Below are 27,497 nucleotides of genomic sequence, written 5' to 3'. Positions count from 1 at the left end.
TCTGGCACTGTGTGGGCACTTATGTATCTGGCACTGTGGGGGCATTTATGTATCTGGCACTGTGGGGGGCATATCTGCACTGTGGGGGCATTTATGTATCTGGCACTTTGGGGGCATTTATGTATCTGAACTGTGGGTGCATATCTGGCACTGTGTGGCCATTTATGTAGCTGGCACTGCTGGGGGGCATGTCACGTGTAGCTGGCACTGCTGGGGGGCATGTCACGTGTAGCTGGCACTGCTGGGGGGCATGTCACGTGTAGCTGGCACTGCTGGGGGGCATGTCACGTGTAGCTGGCACTGCTGGGGGGCATGTCACGTGTAGCTGGCACTGCTGGGGAGCATGTCACGTGTAGCTGGCACTGCTGGGGAGCATGTCACGTGTAGCTGGCACTGCTGGGGGGCATGTCATGTAGTGTTCCCGCTAGGCGTCTGTGGCTAGGCAATGTGTCTCAGTGCTCTCCCTGGTGCAATGTGTCTCAGTGCTGTGCCTGGCGCAAAGTGTATAGGAGGTTCTACCCGGTGCAGTGTGTATTAGCTGCACTACTGTGTGGTGTAATGCAAATTGCCACTATTATGTGGCCACGTACCTTCCCCACGAAGTAACTCCCCTTAATTTTTGCGCTTTTACATTTTCTCGCTCAGGGTGCTAGTAGGCCTGGAGCCGGCCCTGCCGCACGCAAATGTACTTCCCCTTCCATGGTGCCCCCCCTATCATTTTCTTCTGGATCCGCCCCTGATATACACAGTAGTGTACTAAGTAACATAATGTACCACACAGTGGCCCTCATTCCGAGTTGTTCGCTCGGTAAAAATCTTTGCATCGCAGCGATTTTCCGCTTAATGCGCATGCGCAATGAAGGTCATTCCGAGTTGTTCGCTCGCAAGCGGATTTTAGCAGATTTGCTCATGCTAAGCCGCCGCCTACTGGGAGTGAATCTTAGCATCTTAAAATTGCGAACGATGTATTCGCAATATTGCGATTACACACCTCGTAGCAGTTTCTGAGTAGCTCCAGACTTACTCGGCATCTGCGATCATTTCACTGCTTGTCGTTCCTGGTTTGACGTCACAAACACACCCAGCGTTCGCCCAGACACTCCTCCGTTTCTCCAGCCACTCCTGCGTTTTTTCCGGAAACGGTAGCGTTTTTCCCCACACGCCCATAAAACGGCCTGTTTCCGCCCAGTAACACCCATTTCCTGTCAATCACATTACGATCGCCAGAACGATGAAAAAGCCGTGAGTAAAATTACTAAGTGCATAGCAAATTTACTTGGCGCAGTCGCAGTGCGAACATTGCGCATGCGCATTAAGCGGAAAATCGCAGCGATGCGAAGATTTTTACCGAGCGAACAACTCGGAATGAGGGCCAATGTCCACACTACGACTGCGCCAAGTAAATTTGCTATGCACTTAGTAATTTTACTCACGGCTTTTTCATCGGTCTGGCGATCGTAATGTGATTGACAGGAAATGGGTGTTACTGGGCGGAAACAGGCCGTTTTATGGGCGTGTGGGAAAAAACGCTACCGTTTCCGGAAAAAACGCAGGAGTGGCCAGAGAAACGGAGGAGTGTCTGGGCGAACGCTGGGTGTGTTTGTGACGTCAAACCAGGAACGACAAGCACTGAACTGATCGCAGATGCTGAGTAAGTCTGAAGCTACTCAGAAACTGCTACGAGGTGTGTAATCGCAATATTGCGATTACTTCGTTCGCAATTTTAAGATGCTAAGATTCACTCCCAGTAGGCGGCGGCTTAGCGTGAGCAACTCTGCTAAAATCGCCTTGCGAGCGAACAACTCGGAATGACCTCCAGTGACATATACACATGGTCCTGTACTATATAACACTATGTACCACACAGTGACATATACACACGGTACTGTACTATATAACACAATGTACCACACAGTGACATATATACACACAGTACTGTACTATATAACATAATGTACCACACAGTGACATATATACACACAGTACTGTACTATATAACATAATGTACCACACACACACACACACACACACACACACACACACACAGTGACATACACACGCAGCACTGTATTATATATCATAATGTACCACACAACAGTGACATATAAGATTTTACTCACCGGTAAATCTATTTCTCGTAGTCCGTAGTGGATGCTGGGAACTCCGTAAGGACCATGGGGAATAGACGGGCTCCGCAGGAGACTGGGCACTCTAAAAGAAAGATTAGGTACTATCTGGTGTGCACTGGCTCCTCCCTCTATGCCCCTCCTCCAGACCTCAGTTAGGATACTGTGCCCGGAAGAGCTGACACAATAAGGAAGGATTTTGAATCCCGGGTAAGACTCATACCAGCCACACCAATCACACCGTATAACTCGTGATACTATACCCAGTCAACAGTATGAAATATAACTGAGCCTCTCAACAGATGGCTCAACAATAACCCTTTAGTTAGGCAATAACTATATACAAGTATTGCAGACAATCCGCACTTGGGATGGGCGCCCAGCATCCACTACGGACTACGAGAAATAGATTTACCGGTGAGTAAAATCTTATTTTCTCTGACGTCCTAGTGGATGCTGGGAACTCCGTAAGGACCATGGGGATTATACCAAAGCTCCCAAACGGGCGGGAGAGTGCGGATGACTCTGCAGCACCGAATGAGAGAACTCAAGGTCCTCCTCAGCCAGGGTATCAAATTTGTAGAATTTAGCAAACGTGTTTGCCCCTGACCAAGTTGCAGCTCGGCAAAGTTGTAAAGCCGAGACCCCTCGGGCAGCCGCCCAAGAAGAGCCCACTTTCCTCGTGGAATGGGCTGTTACTGATTTAGGATGCGGCAATCCAGCCGCAGAATGCTCCAGCTGAATTGTGCTACAAATTCAGCGAGCAATAGTCTGCTTAGAAGCAGGAGCACCTATTTTGTTGGGTACCTACAGGATAAAAAACGAGTCAGTTTTCCTGACTCCAGCCGTCCTGGAAATATACATTTTTAAGGCCCTGACTACGTCCAGTAACTTGGAATCTTCCAAGTCCCTAGTAGCCGCAGGCACTACAATAGGTTGGTTCAAGTGAAAAGCTGATACCACCTTAGGGAGAAACTGGGGACGAGTCCTCAATTCTGCCCTATCCATATGGAAAATCAGATAAGAGCTTTTACATGACAAAGCCGCCAATTCTGACACACGCCTGGCCGAAGCCAAGGCCAATAACATGACCACTTTCCACGTGAGATATTTCAAATCCACAGTTTTAAGTGGCTCAAACCAATGTGATTTTAAGAAACTCAACACCACGTTGAGATCCCAAGGTGCCACAGAAGGCACAAAAAAGGGGATGAATATGTAGCACTCCCTTTACAAATGTCTGAACTCCAGGCAGTGAAGCCAGTTCTTTCTGGAAGAAAATCGACAGAGCCGAAATCTGGACCCCAATGGAACCCAAATTTAGGCCCATAGTCACTCCTGACTGTAGGAAGTGCAGAAAACGACCCAGCTGAAATTCCTCTGTTGGGGCCTTCCTGGCCTCACACCACGCAACATATTTTCGCCAAATACGGTGATAATGGTTTGCGGTTACTTCTTTCCTGGCTTTTATCAGCGTAGGAATGACTTCCTCCGGAATGCCCTTTTGCTTTAGGATCCGGAATTCAACCGCCATGCCGTCCAACGCAGCTGCGGTAAGTCTTGGAACAGACAGGGCCCCTGCTGTAGCAGATCCTGTCTGAGCGGTAGAGGCCATGGGTCCTCTGATATTATTTCTTGAAGTTCTGGGTACCAAGCACTTCTTGGCCCATCCCGAACCACGGGTATCGTTCTTACTCCTCGTTTTCTTATTATTCTCAGTACCTTTGGTATGAGAGGCAGAGGAGGGAATACCTAAACCGACTGGTACACCCACGGTGTCACTAGAGCGTCCACAGCTATTGCCTGAGGGTCCCTTGACCTGGCGCAATATCTAGTTTTTTGTTTAGGCGGGACGCCATCATGTCCACCTGTGGCCTTTCCCAACGGTTTACCAACAGTTGGAAGACTTCTGGATGAAGTCCCCACTCTCCCGGGTGTCGGTCGTGTCTGCTGAGGAAGTCTGCTTCCCAGTTGTCCACTCCCGGAATGAACACTGCTGACAGTGCTAAGACGTGATTTTCCGCCCATCGGAGAATCCTTGTGGCTTCTGCCATCGCCATCCTGCTTCTTGTGCCGCCCTGTCGGTTTACATGGGCGACTGCCGTGATGTTGTCTGATTGGATCAGTACTGGCTGGTTTTGAAGCAGAGGCCTTGCCAGACTTAGGGCATTGTAAATGGCCCTCAGTTCCAGAATATTTATGTGTAGGGACGACTCCTGACTTGACCAAAGTCCTTGGAAATTTCTTCCCTGTGTGACTGCCCCCCAGCCTCGAAGGCTGGCATCCGTGGTTACCAGGACCCAGTCCTGTATGCCGAATCTGCGGCCCTCTTGAAGATGAGCACGCTGCAGCCACCACAGTAGAGATACCCTGGTCCTTGGAGACAGGGTTATCAGCCGATGCATCTGAAGATGCGATTCCGACCACTTATCCAAGAGGTCCCACTGAAAAGTTCTTGCATGGAACCTGCCGAATGGAATTTTGCTTCGTAAGAAGCTACCATTTTTCCCAGGACTCGTGTGCAGTGATGCACCGATACCTGTTTTGGTTTCAGGAGGTCTCTGACTAGAGATGACAGCTCCTTGGCTTTCTCCTGCGGGAGAAACACTTTTTTCTGTTCTGTGTCCAGAACCATCCCCAGGAACAGCAGGCGTGTGGTAGGAACCAGCTGTGACTTTGGAATGTATAGAATCCATCCGTGCTGTTGTAGCACTTCCCGAGATAGTGCTACTCCGACCAACAACTGCTCCATGGACCTCGCCTTTATAAGGAGATCGTCCAAGTACGGGATAATTAAAAACTCCCTTTTTTCGAAGGAGTATCATCATTTCTGCCATTACCTTGGTAAAGACCCTCGGTGCCGTGGACAGTCCAAACGACAGTGTTTGGAATTGGTAATGGCAATCCTGTACCACAAATCCGAGGTACTCCTGGTGAGGATGGTAAATGGGGACATGTAGGTAAGCATCCTTGATGTCCAGGGATACCATGTAATCCCCCTCCTCCAGGCTTGCAATAACCGCCCTGAGCGATTCCATCTTGAACTTGAATTTTTTTATGTATGTGTTCAAGGACTTCAAATTTAAAATGGGTCTCACCGAACCGTCCGGTTTCGGTACCACAAACAGTGTGGAATAGTAACCCCGTCCTTGTTGAAGTAGGGGCACCTTGACTATCACCTGCTGGGAATACAGCTTGTGAATTGCCTCTAGCACAGCCTCCCTGCCTGAGGGAGTTGTCGGCAAGGCAGGTTTGAGGAAACGGCGGGGGGGAGACGCCTCGAATTCCAGCCTGTACCCCTGAGATACTACTTGAAGGATCCAGGGATCCACCTGTGAGCGAGCCCACTGATCGCTGAAATTTTTGAGGCGGCCCTCCACCGTACCTGGCTACGCCTGTGGAGCCCCCGCGTCATGCGGTGGACTCAGAGGAATCGGGGGAAGAATTTTGATTCTAAGAACTGGCTGACTGGTGCAGCTTTTTCCCTCTTCCCTCGTCTCTGTGCAGAAAGGAAGCGCCTTTGACCCGCTTGCTTTTCTGAAGCCGAAAGGACTGTACCTGAAAATACGGTGCTTTCTTAGGCTGTGAGGAAACCTGAGGTAAAAATTTTTCTTCCCAGCTGTTGCTGTGGATACGAGGTCCCAGAGACCATCCCCAAACAATTCCTCACCCTTATAAGGCTCTATGTGCCTTTCAAAGTCAGCATCACCTGTCCAGTGTCGGGTCTCTAATAGAGATGAGCGGGTTCGGTTCCTCGGAAACCGAACCCGCCCGAACTTCAGGTTTTTTTACACGGGGCCGAGCGACTCGGATCTTCCCGCCTTGCTCGGTTAACCCGAGCGCGCCCGAACGTCATCATCCCGCTGTCGGATTCTCGCGAGGCTCGGATTCTATCGCGAGACTCGGATTCTATATAAGGAGCCGCGCGTCGCCGCCATTTTCACACGTGCATTGAGATTCATAGGGAGAGGACGTGGCTGGCATCCTCTCCGTTTAGAGAAGAGAGTGAGACAGTAGAGAGAGACACAGTAGTAGTAATTTTGGGGAGCATTATTAGGAGGAGTACTACTATACTACTACTACTTGCTGAAGTGATATAGATTAGATAGTGTGACTGACTGTATTAATTATCTGACTTGTGTGTGCGTCGCCGCCATTTTCACACGTGCATTGAGATTCATAGGGAGAGGACGTGGCTGGCGTCCTCTCCGTTTAGAGAAGAGAGTGAGACAGTAGAGAGAGACACAGTAGTAGTAATTTTGGGGAGCATTATTAGGAGGAGTACTACTATACTACTACTACTTGCTGAAGTGATATAGATTAGATAGTGTGACTGTATTAATTATCTGACTTGTGGGGGAGACACTGACAGTGGGGAGCAGTTAGAGTCTGAGAGCAGGACTCAGGAGTACATATAATGTACAGTGCACACTTTTGCTGCCAGAGTCAGTGCCACACTGCCATTGTGACCACACTGACCACCAGACCAGTATAATATATTTTGTGATTGTCTGCTTAGGAGTACTACTTGCAAGTTGCTGATAGTGTGACCAGTGACCTGACCACCAGTTTAATAATCAATCACCACCAGTTTAATATATATATATATATATATATATATATATATAATTGTATATAATATATATATATATATATAATATTGTATACCACCTACCCGTGTTTTTTTTTTTTTTTTTCATTCTTCTTTATACATACTACTATAGTAGCTTACTGTAGCAGTCTGCGGTGCTGCTGAGCTGACAGTGTCCAGCAGGTCCGTCATCAGTCATTACATAATAAATATACATACCTGTCCGGCTGCAGTACTAGTGATATTATATTGATTTCATCTCATTATCATCCAGTCTATATTAGCAGCAGACACAGTACGTTAGTCCACGGCTGTAGCTACCTCTGTGTCGGCACTCGGCAGTCCATCCATAATTGTATACCACCTCCCCGTGGTTTTTTTTTTTCTTTCTTCTTTGTACATACTACTATAGTATAGTAGCTTACTGTAGCAGTCTGCGGTGCTGCTGAGCTGACAGTGTCCAGCAGGTCCGTCATCAGTCATTACATAATAAATATACATACCTGTCCGGCTGCAGTACTAGTGATATTATATTGATTTCATCTCATTATCATCCAGTCTATATTAGCAGCAGACACAGTACGTTAGTCCACGGCTGTAGCTACCTCTGTGTCGGCACTCGGCAGTCCATCCATAATTGTATACCACCTCCCCGTGGTTTTTTTTTTTTCTTTCGTCTTTGTACATACTACTATAGTATAGTAGCTTACTGTAGCAGTCTGCGGTGCTGCTGAGCTGACAGTGTCCAGCAGGTCCGTCATCAGTCATTACATAATAAATATACATACCTGTCCGGCTGCAGTACTAGTGATATTATATTGATTTCATCTCATTATCATCCAGTCTATATTAGCAGCAGACACAGTACGTTAGTCCACGGCTGTAGCTACCTCTGTGTCGGCACTCGGCAGTCCATCCATAATTGTATACCACCTCCCCGTGGTTTTTTTTTTTTCTTTCTTCTTTGTACATACTACTATAGTATAGTAGCTTACTGTAGCAGTCTGCGGTGCTGCTGAGCTGACAGTGTCCAGCAGGTCCGTCATCAGTCATTACATAATAAATATACATACCTGTCCGGCTGCAGTACTAGTGATATTATATTGATTTCATCTCATTATCATCCAGTCTATATTAGCAGCAGACACAGTACGTTAGTCCACGGCTGTAGCTACCTCTGTGTCGGCACTCGGCAGTCCATCCATAACTGTATACCACCTCCCCGTGTTTTTTTTTTTTCTTTCTTCTTTGTACATACTACTATAGTATAGTAGCTTACTGTAGCAGTCTGCGGTGCTGCTGAGCTGACAGTGTCCAGCAGGTCCGTCATCAGTCATTACATAATAAATATACATACCTGTCCGGCTGCAGTACTAGTGATATTATATTGATTTCATCTCATTATCATCCAGTCTATATTAGCAGCAGACACAGTACGTTAGTCCACGGCTGTAGCTACCTCTGTGTCGGCACTCGGCAGTCCATCCATAAGTATACTAGTATCCATCCATCTCCATTGTTTACCTGAGGTGCCTTTTAGTTGTGCCTATTAAAATATGGAGAACAAAAATATTGAGGTTCCAAAATTAGGGAAAGATCAAGATCCACTTCCACCTCGTGCTGAAGCTGCTGCCACTAGTCATGGCCGAGACGATGAAATGCCAGCAACGTCGTCTGCCAAGGCCGATGCCCAATGTCATAGTACAGAGCATGTAAAATCCAAAACACCAAATATCAGTAAAAAAAGGACTCCAAAACCTAAAATAAAATTGTCGGAGGAGAAGCGTAAACTTGCCAATATGCCATTTACCACACGGAGTGGCAAGGAACGGCTGAGGCCCTGGCCTATGTTCATGGCTAGTGGTTCAGCTTCACATGAGGATGGAAGCACTCAGCCTCTCGCTAGAAAAATGAAAAGACTCAAGCTGGCAAAAGCACCGCAAAGAACTGTGCGTTCTTCCAAATCCCAAATCCACAAGGAGAGTCCAATTGTGTCGGTTGCGATGCCTGACCTTCCCAACACTGGACGTGAAGAGCATGCGCCTTCCACCATTTGCACGCCCCCTGCAAGTGCTGGAAGGAGCACCCGCAGTCCAGTTCCTGATAGTCAGATTGAAGATGTCAGTGTTGAAGTACACCAGGATGAGGAGGATATGGGTGTTGCTGGCGCTGGGGAGGAAATTGACAAGGAGGATTCTGATGGTGAGGTGGTTTGTTTAAGTCAGGCACCCGGGGAGACACCTGTTGTCCGTGGGAGGAATAGGGCCGTTGACATGCCTGGTGAAAATACCAAAAAAATCAGCTCTTCGGTGTGGAAGTATTTCACCAGAAATGCGGACAACATTTGTCAAGCCGTGTGTTGCCTTTGTCAAGCTGTAATAAGTAGGGGTAAGGACGTTAACCACCTCGGAACATCCTCCCTTATACGTCACCTGCAGCGCATTCATAATAAGTCAGTGACAAGTTCAAAAACTTTGGGCGACAGCGGAAGCAGTCCACTGACCAGTAAATCCCTTCCTCTTGTAACCAAGCTCACGCAAATCACCCCACCAACTCCCTCAGTGTCAATTTCCTCCTTCCCCAGGAATGCCAATAGTCCTGCAGGCCATGTCACTAGCAATTCTGACGAGTCCTCTCCTGCCTGGGATTCCTCCGATGCATCCTTGCGTGTAACGCCTACTGCTGCTGGCGCTGCTGTTGTTGCTGCTGGGAGTCGATGGTCATCCCAGAGGGGAAGTCGTACTCGTAAGCCCACTTTTACTACTTCCACCAAGCAATTGACTGTCCAACAGTCCTTTGCGAGGAAGATGAAATATCACAGCAGTCATCCGGCTGCAAAGCGGATAACTGAGGCCTTGGCATCCTGGGTGGTGAGAAACGTGGTTCCGGTATCCATCATTACTGCAGAGCCAACTAGAGACTTGTTGGAGGTACTGTGTCCCCGGTACCAAATACCATCTAGGTTCCATTTCTCTAGGCAGGCGATACCGAAAATGTACACAGACCTCAGAAAAAGAGTCACCAGTGTCCTAAAAAATGCAGCTGTACCCAATGTCCACTTAACCACGGACATGTGGACAAGTGGAGCAGGGCAGGGTCAGGACTATATGACTGTGACAGCCCACTGGGTAGATGTATGGACTCCCGCCGCAAGAACAGCAGCGGTGGCACCAGTAGCAGCATCTCGCAAACGCCAACTCTTTCCTAGGCAGGCTACGCTTTGTATCACCGGTTTCCAGAATACGCACACAGCTGAAAACCTCTTACGGCAACTGAGGAAGATTATCGCGGAATGGCTTACCCCAATTGGACTCTCCTGTGGATTTGTGGCATCGGACAACGCCAGCAATATTGTGTGTGCATTAAATATGGGCAAATTCCAGCACGTCCCATGTTTTGCACATACCTTGAATTTGGTGGTGCAGAATTTTTAAAAAAACGAGAGGGGCGTGCAAGAGATGCTGTCGGTGGCCAGAAGAATTGCGGGACACTTTCGGCGTACAGGCACCACGTACAGAAAACTGGAGCACCACCAAAAACGCCTGAACCTGCCCTGCCATCATCTGAAGCAAGAAGTGGTAACGAGGTGGAATTCAACCCTCTATATGCTTCAGAGGTTGGAGGAGCAGCAAAAGGCCATTCAAGCCTATACAATTGAGCACGATATAGGAGATGGAATGTACCTGTCTCAAGCGCAGTGGAGAATGATTTCAACGTTGTGCAAGGTTCTGCAACCTTTTGAACTTGCCACACGTGAAGTCAGTTCAGACACTGCCAGCCTGAGTCAGGTCATTCCCCTCATCAGGCTTTTGCAGAAGAAGCTGGAGGCATTGAAGGAGGAGCTAAAAGGGAGCGATTCCGCTAGGCATGTGGGACTTGTGGATGCAGCCCTTAATTCGCTTAACAAGGATTCACGGGTGGTCAATCTGTTGAAATCAGAGCACTACATTTTGTCCACCGTGCTCGATCCTAGATTTAAAACCTACCTTGGATCTCTCTTTCCGGCAGACACAAGTCTGCTGGGGTTCAAAGACCTGCTGGTGACAAAATTGTCAAGTCAAACGGAACGCGACCTGTCAACATCTCCTCCTTCACATTCTCCCGCAACTGGGGGTGCGAGGAAAAGGCTCAGAATTCCGAGCCCACCCGCTGGCGGTGATGCAGGGCAGTCTGGAGCGACTGCTGATGCTGACATCTGGTCCGGACTGAAGGACCTGACAACGATTACGGACATGTCGTCTACTGTCACTGCATATGATTCTGTCACCATTGAAAGAATGGTGGAGGATTATATGAGTGACCGCATCCAAGTAGGCACGTCAGACAGTCCGTACTTATACTGGCAGGAAAAAGAGGCAATTTGGAGGCCCTTGCACAAACTGGCTTTATTCTACCTAAGTTGCCCTCCCACAAGTGTGTACTCCGAAAGAGTGTTTAGTGCCGCCGCTCACCTTGTCAGCAATCGGCGTACGAGGTTACTTCCAGAAAATGTGGAGAAGATGATGTTCATTAAAATGAATTATAATCAATTCCTCCGTGGAGACATTGACCAGCAGCAATTGCCTCCACAAAGTACACAGGGAGCTGAGATGGTGGATTCCAGTGGGGACGAATTGATAATCTGTGAGGAGCGGGATGTACACGGTGATATATCGGAGGATGATGATGAGGTGGACATCTTGCCTCTGTAGAGCCAGTTTGTGCAAGGAGAGATTAATTGCTTCTTTTTCGGTGGGGGTCCAAACCAACCCGTCATTTCAGTCACAGTCGTGTGGCAGACCCTGTCACTATAATGATGGGTTGGTTAAAGTGTGCATGTCCTGTTTATACAACATAAGGGTGGGTGGGAGGGCCCAAGGACAATTCCATCTTGCACCTCTTTTTTCTTTCATTTTTATTTGCGTCATGTGCTGTTTGGGGAGTGTTTTTTGGAAGGGCCATCCTGCGTGACACTGCAGTGCCACTCCTAGATGGGCCAGGTGTTTGTGTCGGCCACTAGGGTCGCTTAGCTTACTCACACAGCTACCTCATTGCGCCTCTTTTTTTCTTTGCGTCATGTGCTGTTTGGGGAGTGTTTTTTGGAAGGGCCATCCTGCGTGACACTGCAGTGCCACTCCTAGATGGGCCAGGTGTTTGTGTCGGCCACTAGGGTCGCTTAGCTTACTCACACAGCTACCTCATTGCGCCTCTTTTTTTCTTTGCGTCATGTGCTGTTTGGGGAGGTTTTTTTGGAAGGGACATCCTGCGTGACACTGCAGTGCCACTCCTAGATGGGCCAGGTGTTTGTGTCGGCCACTAGGGTCGCTTAGCTTACTCACACAGCTACCTCATTGCGCCTCTTTTTTTCTTTGCGTCATCTGCTGTTTGGTGAGTGTTTTTTGGAAGGGCCATCCTGCGTGACACTGCAGTGCCACTCCTAGATGGGCCAGGTGTTTGTGTCGGCCACTAGGGTCGCTTAGCTTACTCACACAGCTACCTCATTGCGCCTCTTTTTTTCTTTGCGTCATGTGCTGTTTGGGGAGGGTTTTTTGGAAGGGACATCCTGCGTGACACTGCAGTGCCACTCCTAGATGGGCCAGGTGTTTGTGTCGGCCACTAGGGTCGCTTAGCTTACTCACACAGCTACCTCATTGCGCCTCTTTTTCTCTGACGTCCTAGTGGATGCTGGGGACTCCGTCAGGACCATGGGGATTAGCGGCTCCGCAGGAGACAGGGCACAAAAATAAAGCTTTAGGATCAGGTGGTGTGCACTGGCTCCTCCCCCTATGACCCTCCTCCAAGCCTCAGTTAGGTTTTTGTGCCCGTCCGAGCAGGGTGCAATCTAGGTGGCTCTCCTAAAGAGCTGCTTAGAAAAAGTTTTTAGGTTTTTTATTTTACAGTGAGTCCTGCTGGCAACAGGCTCACTGCAATGAGGGACTTAGGGGAGAAGAAGTGAACTCAACTGCGTGCAGGATGGATTGGCTTCTTAGGCTACTGGACACCATTAGCTCCAGAGGGATCGAACACAGGCCCAGCCATGGAGTCCGGTCCCGGAGCCGCGCCGCCGACCCCCTTGCAGATGCCGAAAAGTGAAGAGGTCCAGAAACCGGCGGCAGAAGACTTTTCAGTCTTCATGAGGTAGCGCACAGCACTGCAGCTGTGCTCCATTGTTGTCACACACTTCACACCAGCGGTCACGGAGGGTGCAGGGCGCTGCAGGGGGCGCCCTGGGCAGCAATGAGAATACCTTGTTCTGGCTAAAAAATACATCACATATAGCCCCTGGGGCTATATGGATGTATTTAACCCCTGCCAGGTCTCAGAAAAACGGGAGAAGAAGCCCGCCGAAAAGGGGGCGGGGCCTATTCTCCTCAGCACACAGCGCCATTTTCCCTCACAGAAATGCTGGTGGGAAGGCTCCCAGGCTCTCCCCTGCACTGCACTACAGAAACAGGGTTAAAACAGAGAGGGGGGGCACTTATTTGGCGATATGATTATATATATTAAGATGCTATAAGGGAAAAAAATAAGATTTTACTTACCGATAAATCTATTTCTCGTAGTCCGTAGTGGATGCTGGGGACTCCGTCAGGACCATGGGGATTAGCGGCTCTGCAGGAGACAGGGCACAAAAATAAAGCTTTAGGATCAGGTGGTGTGCACTGGCTCCTCCCTCTATGACCCTCCTCCAAGCCTCAGTTAGGATACTGTGCCCGGACGAGCGTACACAATAAGGAAGGATTTTGAATCCCGGGTAAGACTCATACCAGCCACACCAATCACACCGTACAACTTGTGATCTGAACCCAGTTAACAGTATGACAACGTAGGAGCCTCTGAACAGACGGCTCACAACAAGAACAACCCGATTTTTTTGTAACAATAACTATGTTCAAGTATTGCAGACAATCCGCACTTGGGATGGGCGCCCAGCATCCACTACGGACTACGAGAAATAGATTTATCGGTAAGTAAAATCTTATTTTCTCTAAACGTCCTAGTGGATGCTGGGGACTCCGTCAGGACCATGGGGATTATACCAAAGCTCCCAAACGGGCGGGAGAGTGCGGATGACTCTGCAGCACCGAATGAGAGAACTCCAGGTCCTCTTTAGCCAGGGTATCAAATTTGTAGAATTTTACAAACGTGTTCTCCCCCGACCACGTAGCTGCTCGGCAGAGTTGTAATGCCGAGACCCCTCGGGCAGCCGCCCAGGATGAGCCCACCTTCCTTGTGGAATGGGCCTTGACAGATTTAGGCTGTGGCAGGCCTGCCACAGAATGTGCAAGTTGAATTGTGCTACAAATCCAACGAGCAATCGTCTGCTTAGAAGCAGGCGCACCCAGCTTGTTGGGTGCATACAGTATAAACAGCGAGTCAGATTTTCTGACTCCAGCCGTCCTTGAAATATATATTTTCAATGCCCTGACAACGTCCAGCAACTTGGAATCCTCCAAATCGCTAGTAGCCGCAGGCACCACAATAGGCTGGTTCAGGTGAAACGCTGACACCACCTTAGGCAGAAAATGAGGACGCGTCCGCAGTTCTGCCCTGTCCGAATGGAAAATCAGATATGGGCTTTTATACGATAAAGCCGCCAATTCTGACACTCTCCTGGCTGAAGCCTGGGCCAGTAGCATGGTTACTTTCCATGTAAGATATTTCAAATCCGCCGATTTGAGTGGCTCAAACCAATGGGATTTGAGAAAATCCAAAACTACATTAAGGTCCCACGGAGCCACTGGGGGCACAATCGGGGGCTGTATATGTAGTACTCCTTTTACAAAAGTCTGGACTTCAGGAACTGAAGCCAATTCTTTCTGGAAGAAAATCGACAGGGCCGAAATTTGAACCTTAATGGACCCCAACTTGAGGCCCATAGACAATCCTGTTTGCAGGAAATGTAGGAATCGACCCAATTGAAATTCCTCCGTGGGGGCCTTCCTGGCCTCGCACCACGCAACATATTTTCTCCAAATGCGGTGATAATGTTGTGCAGTCACCTCCTTCCTGGCTTTAACCAGTGTAGGGATGACCTCTTCCGGAATGCCTTTTTCCTTTAGAATTCGGCGTTCAACCGCCACGCCGTCAAACGCAGCCGCGGTAAGTCTTGGAATAGACACGGTCCCTGCTGAATCAGGTCCCGTCTTAGAGGTAGAGGCCACGGATTTTACGTGAGCATCTCCTGAAGTTCCGGGTACCAAGTTCTTCTTGGCCAATCCGGAGCCATGAGTATCGTTCTTACTCCCCTTTGCCGTATAATTCTCAGTACTTTGGGTATGAGAGGCAGAGGAGGAAACACATACACTGACTGGAACACCCACGGTGTTACCAGAGCGTCCACAGCTATTGCCTGAGGGTCTCTTGACCTGGCGCAATACCTGTCCAGTTTTTTGTTGAGGCGAGACGCCATCATATCCACCTTTGGTTTTTCCCAACGGTTTACAATCATGTGGAAGACTTCTGGATGAAGTCCCCACTCTCCCGGGTGTAGATCGTGTCTGCTGAGGAAGTCTGCTTCCCAGTTGTCCACTCCCGGAATGAACACTGCTGACAGTGCTATCACATGATCTTCCGCCCAGCGAAGAATCCTTGCAGCTTCTGCCATTGCTCTCCTGCTTCTTGTGCCGCCCTGTCTGTTTACGTGGGCGACTGCCGTGATGTTGTCCGACTGGATCAACACCGGCCGACCCTGAAGCAGGGGTTTTGCCAGGCTTAGAGCATTGTAAATCGCTCTTAGCTCCAGTATATTTATGTGAAGAGACATCTCCAGGCTTGACCATACTCCCTGGAAGTTTCTTCCCTGTGTGACCGCTCCCCAGCCTCTCAGACTGGCATCCGTGGTCACCAGGACCCAGTCCTGTATGCCGAATCTGCGGCCTTGTAACAGATGAGCACTCTGTAACCACCACAGAAGAGACACCCTTGTCCGTGGCGATAAGGTTATCCGCTGATGCATCTGCAGATGCGATCCGGACCATTTGTCCAGCAGATCCCACTGAAAAGTTTGTGCGTGGAATCTGCCGAATGGGATTGCTTCGTAAGAAGCCACCATCTTTCCCAGGACTCTTGTGCATTGATGCACAGACACTTTTCCTGGTTTTAGGAGGTTCCTGACAAGTTCGGATAACTCCCTGGCTTTCTCCTCCGGAAGAAACACCTTTTTCTGAACCGTGTCCAGAATCATTCCCAGGAACAGCAGACGTGTTGTCGGGGTCAACTGAGATTTTGGGAAATTCAGAATCCACCCGTGTTGTTGCAGCACTACTTGGGTTAGTGCTACTCCGTCCTCCAGCTGTTCTCTGGACCTTGCTCTTATCAGGAGATCGTCCAAGTAAGGGATAATTAATACGCCTTTTCTTCGTAGAAGAAACATCATTTCGGCCATTACCTTGGTAAAGACCCGAGGTGCCGTGGACAATCCAAACGGCAGCGTCTGAAACTGATAATGACAGTTTTGCACCACGAACCTGAGGTACCCTTGATGTGAAGGGCAAATTGGGACATGCAGGTAAGCATCCTTGATGTCCAGGGACACCATAAAGTCCCCTTCTTCCAGATTCGCTATCACTGCTCTGAGTGACTCCATCTTGAACTTGAATTTTTGTATGTACAGGTTCAAAGATTTCAGATTTAGAATAGGTCTTACCGAACCGTCCGGCTTCGGTACCACAAATAGTGTGGAATAATACCCCTTTCCCTGTTGTAGGAGGGGTACCTTGACTATCACCTGCTGAGAATACAGCTTGTGAATGGCTTCCAATACCGTCGCCCTGTCTGAGGGAGACGTTGGCAGAGCAGACTTTAGGAACCGGCGAGGGGGAGACTTCTCGAATTCCAACCTGTAACCCTGAGATATTATCTGCAGGATCCAGGGGTCCACCTGTGAGCAAGCCCACTGCGCGCTGAAATTCTTGAGTCGACCCCCCACCGTTTCTGAGTCCGCTTGTAAGGCCCCAGCGTCATGCTGAGGGCTTTGCAGAACCCGCGGAGGGCTTCTGTTCCTGGGAAGGAGCTGCTTGCTGCCCTCTCTTACCCTTTCCTCTGCCTCGGGGCAGATATGACTGTCCTTTTGCCCGCTTGTTCTTATAGGACCGAAAGGACTGCGGCTGAAAAGACGGTGTCTTTTTCTGTTGGGAGGGGGTCTGAGGTAAAAAGGTGGATTTCCCGGCCGTTGCCGTGGCCACCAGATCCGATAGACCGACGCCAAATAATTCCTCCCCTTTATACGGCAATACTTCCATATGCCGTTTGGAATCCGCATCACCTGACCACTGTCGTGTCCATAAACTTCTTCTGGCAGATATGGACATCGCACTTACTCTCGATGCCAGAGTGCAAATATCCCTCTGAGCATCTCGCATATAAAGAAAAGCATCCTTTAATTGCTCTAAAGTCTGTAAAATACTGTCCCTATCCAGGGTATCAATATTTTCAGTCAGGGAATCCGACCAGATCACCCCAGCACTGCACATCCAGGCTGAGGCGATGGCTGGTCGCAGTATAACACCAGTATGTGTGTATATACTTTTTAGGGTAGTTTTCAGCCTCCTATCAGCTGGATCCTTGAGGGCGGCCGTATCAGGAGACGGTAACGCCACTTGTTTTGATAAGCGTGTGAGCGCCTTATCCACCTTAGGGGGTGTTTCCCAGCGCGCCCTAACCTCTGGCGGGAAAGGGTATAATGCCAATAACTTTTTTGAAATTAGCACTTTTCTATCTGGGTTAACCCACGTTCAATTCCTCTGATTCAGGAAAAACTACAGGTAGTTTTTTTCACTCCCCACATAATACCCCTTTTTGTGGTACTTGCAGTATCAGAGATATGCAAAGCCTCCTTCATTGCCGTGATCATATAACGTGTGGCCCTACTTGAAAATACGTTTGTTTCTTCACCGTCGACACTAGATTCAGTGTCCGTGTCTGGGTCTGTGTCGACCGACTGAGGTAAAGGGCGTTTTACAGCCCCTGACGGTGTCTGAGACGCCTGGGCAGGTACCAACTGGTTTTCCGGCCGTCTCATGTCGTCAACTGATTTTTGTAATGTGCTGACATTATCACGTAATTCCATAAACAAAGCCATCCATTCCGGTGTCGACTCCCTGGGGGGTGACATCACCATTATCGGCAATTGCTCTGCCTCCACACCAACATCGTCCTCATACATGTCGACACACACGTACCGACACACAGCAGACACACAGGGAATGCTCTATTGAAGACAGGACCCCACTAGCCCTTTGGGGAGACAGAGGGAGAGTTTGCCAGCACACACCCAAGCGCTATAATATATATGGGAACAACCTTATATAAGTGTTGTATCCTTATAGCAGCTTAAATATATAAAATATCGCCAAAAAAAGTGCCCCCCCTCTCTGTTTTACCCTGTTTCTGTAGTGCAGTGCAGGGGAGAGTCCTGGGAGCCTTCCTCACAGCGGAGCTGAGCAGGAAAATGGCGCTGTGTGCTGAGGAGAATAAGCCCCGCCCCCTATTCCGGCGGGCTTTTCTCCCGGAGTTTGAGATATCTGGCAGGGATTAAATACATCCATATAGCCTCAAAGGCTATATGTGATGTATTTTTTAGCCATAAAAAGTATTATACATTGCTGCCCAGGGCGCCCCCAGCAGCGCCCTGCACCCTCCGTGACCTAATGGTGTGAAGTGTGTGACAACAATGGCGCACAGCTGCAGTGCTGTGCGCTACCTTCATGAAGACTGAAAAGCCTTCTGCCGCCGGTTTCTGGACCTTCAATCTTCAGCATCTGCAAGGTGGGTCGGCGGCGCGGCTCCGGGACGAACCCCAGGGTGAGACCTGTGTTCCGACTCCCTCTGGAGCTAATGGTGTCCAGTAGCCTAAGAAGCCAATCCATCCTGCACGCAGGTGAGTTGAACTTCTCTCCCCTAAGTCCCTCGATGCAGTGAGCCTGTTGCCAGCAGGACTCACTGAAAATAAAAAACCTAAAACTTTTTCTAAGCAGCTCCTTAAGAGAGCCACCTAGATTGCACCCTGCTCGGACGGGCACAAAAACCTAACTGAGGCTTGGAGGAGGGTCATAGGGGGAGGAGCCAGTGCACACCACCTGATCCTAAAGCTTTATTTTTGTGCCCTGTCTCCTGCGGAGCCGCTAATCCCCATGGTCCTGACGGAGTCCCCAGCATCCACTAGGACGTTTAGAGAAACACTTATATAAAGGTTGTCCCTGTATAATTATAGCGTTTTGGTGTGTGCTGGCAAACTCTCCCTCTGTCTCTCCAAAGGGCTAGTGGGGTCCTGTCCTCTATCAGAGCATTCCCTGTGTGTGTGCTGTGTGTCGGTACGTGTGTGTCGACATGTATGAGGACGATGTTGGTGAGGAGGCGGAGCAATTGCCTGTAATGGTGATGTCACTCTCTAGGGAGTCGACACCGGAATGGATGGCTTATTTAAGGAATTACGTGATAATGTCAACACGCTGCAAGGTCGGTTGACGACATGAGACGGCCGGCAAACCAATTTGTACCTGTCCAGGCGTCTCAAACACCGTCAGGGGCGTTAAAACGTCCTTTTACCTCAGTCGGTCGACACAGACACGGACACTGACTCCAGTGTCGACGGTGAAGAAACAAACATATTTTCCTTTAGGGCCACACGTTACTCGTTAAGGGCAATGAAGGAGGTGTTACATATTTCTGATACTACAAGTACCACAAAAAAGGGTATTATGTGGAGTGTGAAAAAACTACCTGTAGTTTTTCCTGAATCAGATAAATTAAATGAAGTGTGTGATGATGCGTGGGTTTCCCCCGATAGAAAATTATTGGCGGTATACCCTTTCCCGCCAGAAGTTAGGGCGCGTTGGGAAACACCCCTTAGGGTGGATAAGGCGCTCACACGCTTATCAAAACAAGTGGCGGTACCGTCTCCGGATAGGGCCGCCCTCAAGGAGCCAGCTGATAGGAGGCTGGAAAATATCCTAAAAAGTATATACACACATACTGGTGTTATACTGCGACCAGCGATCGCCTCAGCCTGGATGTGCAGCGCTGGGGTGGCTTGGTCGGATTCCCTGACTGAAAATATTGATACCCTTGACAGGGACAGTATTTTATTGACTATAGAGCATTTAAAGGATGCATTTCTATATATGCGAGATGCACAGAGAGATATTTGCACTCTGGCATCAAGAGTAAGTGCGATGTCCATATCTGCCAGAAGTTGTTTATGGACACGACAGTGGTCAGGTGATGCAGATTCCAAACGGCACATGGAAGTATTGCCGTATAAAGGAGAAAAAGACAACGTCTTTTCAGCCTCAGTCCTTTCGTCCCCATAAGGGCAAGCGGGCAAAAGGCCAGTCATATCTGCCATGGGATAGAGGAAAGGGAAGAAGACTGCAGCAGGCAGCCCATTCCCAGGAACAGAAGCCCTCCACCGCTTCTGCCAAGTCCTCAGCATGACGCTGGGGCCGTACAAGCGGACTCAGGTGCGGTGGGGGGTCGTCTCAAGAGTTTCAGCACGCAGTGGGCTCACTCGCAAGTGGACCCCTGGATCCTACAAGTAGTATCCCAGGGGTACAGATTGGAAATTCGAGACGTCTCCCCCTCGCAGGTTCCTGAAGTCGGCTTTACCAACGTCTCCCTCCGACAGGGAGGCAGTAGTGGAAACAATTCACAAGCTGTATTCCCAGCAGGTGATAATCAAAGTACCCCTCCTACAACAAGGAAAGGGGTATTATTCCACACTATATTGTGGTACTGAAGCCAGACGGCTCGGTGAGACCTATTCTAAATCTGAAATATTTGAACACTTACATACAAAGGTTCAAATCAAGATGGAGTCACTCAGAGCAGTGATAGCGAACCAGGAAGAAGGGGACTATATGGTGTCCCGGGACATCAGGGATGCTTACCTCCATGTCCCAATTTGCCCTTCTCACCAAGGGTACCTCAGGTTCGTGGTACAGAACTGTCACTATCAGTTTCAGACGCTGCCGGTTGGATTGTCCACGGCACCCCGGGTCCTTACCAAGGTAATGGCCGAAATGATGATTCTTCTTCAAAGAAAATGGACGATCTCCTGATAAGGGCAAGGTCCAGAGAACAGTTGGAGGTTGGAGTAGCACTATCTCAAGTAGTTCTACGACAGCACGGGTGGATTCTAAATATTCCAAAACCGCAGCTGTTTCCGACGACACGTCTGCTGTTCCTAGGGATGATTCTGGACACAGTCCAGAAAAAGGTGTTTCTCCCGGAGAAGAAAGCCAGGGAGTTATCCGAGCTAGTCAGGAACCTCCTAAAACCAGGAAAAGTGTCAGTGCATCATTGCACAAGGGTCCTGGGAAAAATGGTGGCTTCTTACGAAGCGATTCCATTCGGCAGATTTCACGCAAGAACTTTTCAGAGGGATCTGCTGGAAAAATGGTCCGGATCGCATCTTCAGATGCATCAGCGGATAACCCTGTCTCCAAGGACAAGGGTGTTTCTTCTGCGGTGGCTGCAGAGTGCTCATCTACTAAAGGGCCGCAGATTCGGCATTCAGGACTGGGTCCTGGTGACCACGGATGCCAGCCTGAGAGGCTGGGGAGCAGTCACACAGGGAAAAAAATTTCCAGGGAGTGTGATCAAGTCTGGAGACTTCTCTCCACATAAATATACTGGAGCTAAGGGCAATTTACAATGTTCTAAGCTTAGCAAGACCTCTGCTTCAAGGTCAGCCGGTATTGATCCAGTGGGACAACATCACGGCAGTCGCCCACGTAAACAGACAGGGCGGCACAAGAAGCAGGAGGGCAATGGCAGAAACTGCAAGGATTCTTCGCTGGGCGAAAAATCATGTGATAGCACTGTCAGCAGTGTTCATTCCGGGAGTGGACAACTGGGAAGCAGACTTCCTCAGCAGGCACGACCTCCACCCGGGAGAGTGGGGACTTCATCGGGAAGTATTCCACATGATTGTGAACCGTTGGGAAAGACCAAAGGTGGACATGATGGCGTCCCGCCTGAACAAAAAACTGGACAGGTATTGCGCCAGGTCAAGAGACCCTCAAGCAATATCTGTGGACGTTCTGGTAACACCGTGGGTGTACCAGTCGGTGTATGTGTTCCCTCCTCTGCTTCTCATACCCAAGGTACTGAGAATTATAAGACGTAGAGGAGTAAGAACTATACTCGTGGCTCCGGATTGGCCAAGAAGGACGTGGCACCCGGAACTTCAAGAAATGCTCACAGAGGACTCATGGCCTCTGCCGCTAAGAAGGGACTTGCTTCAGCAAGTACCAGGTCTGTTCCAAGACTTACCGCGGCTGCGTTTGACGGCATGGCGGTGGAACGCCGGATCCTAAGGGAAAAAGGCATTCCGGAAGAGGTCATTCCTACCCTGGTCAAAGCCAGGAAGGAGGTGACCGCACAACATTATCACCACATGTGGCGAAAATATGTTGCGTGGTGTGAGGCCAGGAAGGCCCCACGAAGAAATTTCAACTCGGTCGATTCCTGCATTTCCTGCAAACAGGAGTGTCTATGGGCCTCAAATTGGGGTCCATTAAGGTTCAAATTTCGGCCCTGTCAATTTTCTTCCAGAAAGAATTGGCTTCAGTTCCTGAAGTACAGAAGTTTGTCAAGGGAGTATTGCATATACAACCCCCTTTTTTGTGCCTCCAGTGGCACTGTGGGATCTCAACGTAGTTCTGGGATTCCTCAAATCACATTTTAAACCGCTCAAATCTGTGGATTTGAAATATATCACATGAAAAGTGACCATGCTGTTGGCCCTGGCCTCGGCCAGGCGAGTGTCAGAATTGGCGGCTTTGTCTCACAAAAGCCATATCTGATTGTCCATTCGGACAGGGCAGAGCTGCGGACTCGTCCCCAGTTTTTTCCTAAGGTGGTGTCAGCGTTTCACCTGAACCAGCTTATTGTGGTACCTGCGGCTACTAGGGACTTGGAGGACTCCAAGTTGCTAGATGTTGTCAGGGCCCTGAAAATATAGGTTTCCAGGACGGCTGGAGTCAGGAAAACTGACTTGCTGTTATCCTGTATGCACCCAACAAACTGGGTGCTCTTGCTTCTAAGCAGACGATTGCTCGTTGGATTTGTAGCACATTTCAACTTGCATATTCTGTGGCAGGCCTGCCACAGCCTAAATCTGTCAAGGCCCATTCCACAAGGAAGGTGGGCTCATCCTGGGCGGCTGCCCGAGGGGTCTCGGCATTACAACTCTGCCGAGCAGCTACGTGGTCGGGGGAGAACACGTTTGTAAAATTCTACAAATTTGATACCCTGGCTAAAGAGGACCTGGAGTTCTCTCATTCGGTGCTGCAGAGTCATCCGCACTCTCCCGCCCGTTTGGGAGCTTTGGTATAATCCCCATGGTCCTGACGGAGTCCCCAGCATCCACTAGGACGTCAGAGAAAATAAGATTTTACTTACCGATAAATCTATTTCTCGTAGTCCGTAGTGGATGCTGGGCGCCCATCCCAAGTGCGGATTGTCTGCAATACTTGTACATAGTTATTGTTACAAAAAAATCGGGTTGTTATTGTTGTGAGCCGTCTGTTCAGAGGCTCCTACATTTGTCATACTGTTAACTGGGTTCAGATCACAAGTTGTACGGTGTGATTGGTGTGGCTGGTATGAGTCTTACCCGGGATTCAAAATCCTTCCTTATTGTGTACGCTCGTCCGGGCACAGTATCCTAACTGAGGCTTGGAGGAGGGTCATAGGGGGAGGAGCCAGTGCACACCACCTGATCCTAAAGCTTTATTTTTGTGCCCTGTCTCCTGCGGAGCCGCTAATCCCCATGGTCCTGACGGAGTCCCCAGCATCCACTACGGACTACGAGAAATAGATTTATCGGTAAGTAAAATCTTATTTTTTCTTTGCGTCATGTGCTGTTTGGGGAGGGTTTTTTGGAAGGGACATCCTGCGTGACACTGCAGTGCCACTCCTAGATGGGCCAGGTGTTTGTGTCGGCCACTAGGGTCGCTTAGCTTACTCACACAGCTACCTCATTGCGCCTCTTTTTTTCTTTGCGTCATGTGCTGTTTGGGGAGTGTTTTTTGGAAGGGCCATCCTGCGTGACACTGCAGTGCCACTCCTAGATGGGCCAGGTGTTTGTGTCGGCCACTAGGGTCGCTTAGCTTACTCACACAGCTACCTCATTGCGCCTCTTTTTTTCTTTGCGTCATGTGCTGTTTGGGGAGGGTTTTTTGGAAGGGACATCCTGCGTGACACTGCAGTGCCACTCCTAGATGGGCCAGGTGTTTGTGTCGGCCACTAGGGTCGCTTAGCTTACTCACACAGCTACCTCATTGCGCCTCTTTTTTTCTTTGCGTCATGTGCTGTTTGGGGAGTGTTTTTTGGAAGGGCCATCCTGCGTGACACTGCAGTGCCACTCCTAGATGGGCCAGGTGTTTGTGTCGGCCACTAGGGTCGCTTAGCTTACTCACACAGCTACCTCATTGCGCCTCTTTTTTTCTTTGCGTCATGTGCTGTTTGGGGAGGGTTTTTTGGAAGGGACATCCTGCGTGACACTGCAGTGCCACTCCTAGATGGGCCAGGTGTTTGTGTCGGCCACTAGGGTCGCTTAGCTTAGTCATCCAGCGACCTCGGTGCAAATTTTAGGACTAAAAATAATATTGTGAGGTGTGAGGTATTCAGAATAGACTGAAAATGAGTGTAAATTATGGTTTTTGAGGTTAATAATACTTTGGGATCAAAATGACCCCCAAATTCTTTGATTTAAGCTGTTTTTTAGTGTTTTTTGAAAAAAACACCCGAATCCAAAACACACCCGAATCCGACAAAAAAAAATCGGTGAGGTTTTGCCAAAACGCGGTCGAAGCCAAAACACGGCCGCGGAACCGAACCCAAAACCAAAACACAAAACCCGAAAAATTTCCGGTGCACATCTCTAGTCTCTAATACCCTCCTGACAGATTGGACATTGCATTCATTCTGGATGCCAGCCGGCAAAATATCCCTCTGTGCATCCCTCATATATAAGACGACGTCTTATGTTCGCAAAATAGTATCCCTGTTTGACAGGGTTACAGACCACGCTGCAGCAGCACTATCTGCAGGTCTCAGTCTAGTACCTGAGTGTGTAAATACAGACTTCAGGATAGCCTCCTGCTTTTTATCAGCAGGTACCTTCAAAGTGGCCGTATCCTAAGACGGCAGTGCCACCTTTTTTGACAAACGTGTGAGCGCCTTATCCACCCTAGGGGATATCTCCCAGCGTAACTTATCCTCTGGCGGGAAAAGGTACGCCATCAGTAACTTTTTAGAAATTACCAGTTTCTTATCGGGGGAACCCACGCTTTTTCACACTTCATTCACTCATTTGATGGGGGAACAAAACACTGCCTGCTTTTTCTCCCCAAACATAAAACCCTTTTTTTTTTTTTTTTTTTTAGTGGTACTTGGGTTAATGTCAGAAATGTGTAACACATTTTTTATTGCCGGGATCATGTAACGGATGGTCCTAGTGGATTGTGTATATGTCTCAACCTCGTCGACACTGGAGTCAGACTCCGTGTCGACATCTGTGTCTGCCATCGGAGGGAGCGGGCGTTTTTGAGCCCCTGATGGCCTTTGAGACGCCTGGGCAGGCGCGGGCTGAGAAGCCGGCTGTCCCATAGCTGTTACGTCATCCAGCCTTTTATGTAAGGAGTTGACACTGTCGGTTAATACCTTCCACCTATCCATCCACTCTGGTGTCGGCCCACAGGGGGCGACATCCCATTTATCGGCATCTGCTCCGCCTCCACATAAGCCTCCTCATCAAACATGTCGACACAGCCGTACCGACACACCGCACACACACAGGGAATGCTCTGACTGAGGACAGGACCCCACACAGCCCTTTGGGGAGACAGAGAGAGAGTATGCCAGCACACACCAGAGCGCTATATAATGTAGGGATAAACACTATCACTGAGTGAATTTTCCCCAATAGCTGCTTGTATAAACAATATTGCGCCTAAATTTAGTGCCCCCCCTCTCTTTTTAACCCTTTGAGCCTGAAAACTACAGGGGAGAGCCTGGGGAGCTGTCTTCCAGCTACACTGTGAAGAGAAAATGGCGCCAGTGTGCCGAGGGAGATAGCTCTGCCCCTTTTTCGCGGACTTTTCTCCCGCTTTTTTATGGATTCTGGCAGGGGTAATTATCACATATATAGCCTCTGGGGCTATATATTGTGATTATTTTGCCAGCCAAGGTGTTTTTATTGCTGCTCAGGGCGCCCCCCCAGCGCCCTGCACCCTCAGTGTCCGGAGTGTGAAGTGTGTAAGAGGAGCAATGGCGCACAGCTGCAGTGCTGTGCGCTACCTTGGTGAAGACTGAAGTCTTCTGCCGCCGATTTTCCGGACCATCTTCATGCTTCTGGCTCTGTAAGGGGGACGGCGGCGCGGCTCCGGGACCGAACACCAAGGACGGATCCTGCGGTCGATCCCTCTGGAGCTAATGGTGTCCAGTAGCCTAAGAAGCCCAAGCTAGCTGCAAGCAGGTAGGTTCGCTTCTTCTCCCCTTAGTCCCTCGTTGCAGTGAGCCTGTTGCCAGCAGGTCTCACTGTAAAATAAAAAACCTAACATATACTTTCTTTCTAGGAGCTCAGGAGAGCCCCTAGTGTGCATCCAGCTCGGCCGGGCACAGAAATCTAACTGAGGTCTGGAGGAGGGGCATAGAGGGAGGAGCCAGTGCACACCAGATAGTACCTAATCTTTCTTTTAGAGTGCCCAGTCTCCTGCGGAGCCCGTCTATTCCCCTTACGGAGTTCCCAGCATCCACTAGGACGTCAGAGAAATACACAGTAGTGTGCTAAGTAACATAATGTACCACGAAATGACATATACACATGGTACTGTACTATATAACATTATGTACCACAAAGTGACATATACACACGGTACTGTACTATAAAACACAATGTACCACACAGTGACATATACACACGGTACTGTACTATATAACACAATTTACCACACACACACAGCAGCAGCAGCAGCACAGCAGTCTCCCCTCACAGCTCTGCTCTGCCTCTGAGGAATCGTCAACACTTTTTTTTAATATAAACTTTATTGTTTCCAAACAGAACATGGAACAGACCCAGTCCCCTGCTTTCTGGAAAAGTTTTGAATGGAACTTCAGATTAATTTTACAGTATATCTGACTGTCAGGGACGCATACCGCCCAATATTTTAATGATGGGAAACGGGACTCCCGCACACGCGCCCAAAAGGGGGCGTGATCTATGTGAAAGGGGGTGTGGCTTAACGACAGTGTCGCTACCACAAGCCATACCCCCCATTTCCGTCACTCTGTGAGCTGCTGGCATGCTCCCTGTCCCTCTTTAGACTGCGTAGGTCATGAATGTGGCCGAAAGCAGCATAAACTCGCCGTATGGGCTTCCGGCACGCCTCTTGATGCAGCACGCTGGCACGGAAGGGGTTACAGTTTTTTGTGGGAGGAACTTAAGGAAAACTGGCTGGATTGTGATTGGCTGGATTCTGTATAGGGGCTGGTCTGGCATACATATAGTCTTCAGACTTAGGACATTCTGCCTCTTCCAGTTTTTTTTCATGAGACTGATAGACCGATAAGTATACTGATTCTCCTATTACTTGTTTCCTTTCCTCCTCATATCATCTCCCTAGCTCTTTTCTCTCTTGTCCGTCCCTAATCTTCCTTCTATCTCCTCTGTGTCTCTTTTCTTGGTGTCTTTTTCTAATTTTATAGTAATAGCTTTTGTACCTTCTGCTCACAGCGCTGGGATTCACATATTGCACTTACTATTCAGAGGGCCGTCGGCATATCAACCACGG

The 27,497-nt window shown here is 49.1% G+C and overlaps 1 protein-coding gene across 4 annotated transcripts in view; it reads right to left on the bottom strand.

The window, feature by feature from the left end:
- PRDM9 (PR/SET domain 9) overlaps nucleotides 1–26,724 on the bottom strand; it is a 384,129-nt gene extending 357,405 nt beyond the window's left edge. For 2 of the 4 annotated variants that reach the window (XM_063942392.1, XM_063942396.1), the window contains exon 1: nucleotides 26,656–26,714. The gene's annotated coding sequence lies outside the window, so the exon portion shown is untranslated. Of the gene's footprint in view, nucleotides 1–26,655 lie in introns of all 4 variants that reach the window. The other 2 variants (XM_063942393.1, XM_063942394.1) reach the window with 2 other exon arrangements.
- Nucleotides 26,725–27,497: the final 773 nt, after the last annotated feature.

This window comes from Pseudophryne corroboree, chromosome 10 (assembly GCF_028390025.1).
Source record: "Pseudophryne corroboree isolate aPseCor3 chromosome 10, aPseCor3.hap2, whole genome shotgun sequence".
Taxonomy (NCBI): domain Eukaryota; kingdom Metazoa; phylum Chordata; class Amphibia; order Anura; family Myobatrachidae; genus Pseudophryne; species Pseudophryne corroboree.
The sequence above is the reverse complement of the archived record's forward strand: the minus strand, read 5'-3'. Positions and strand labels throughout refer to the sequence as shown.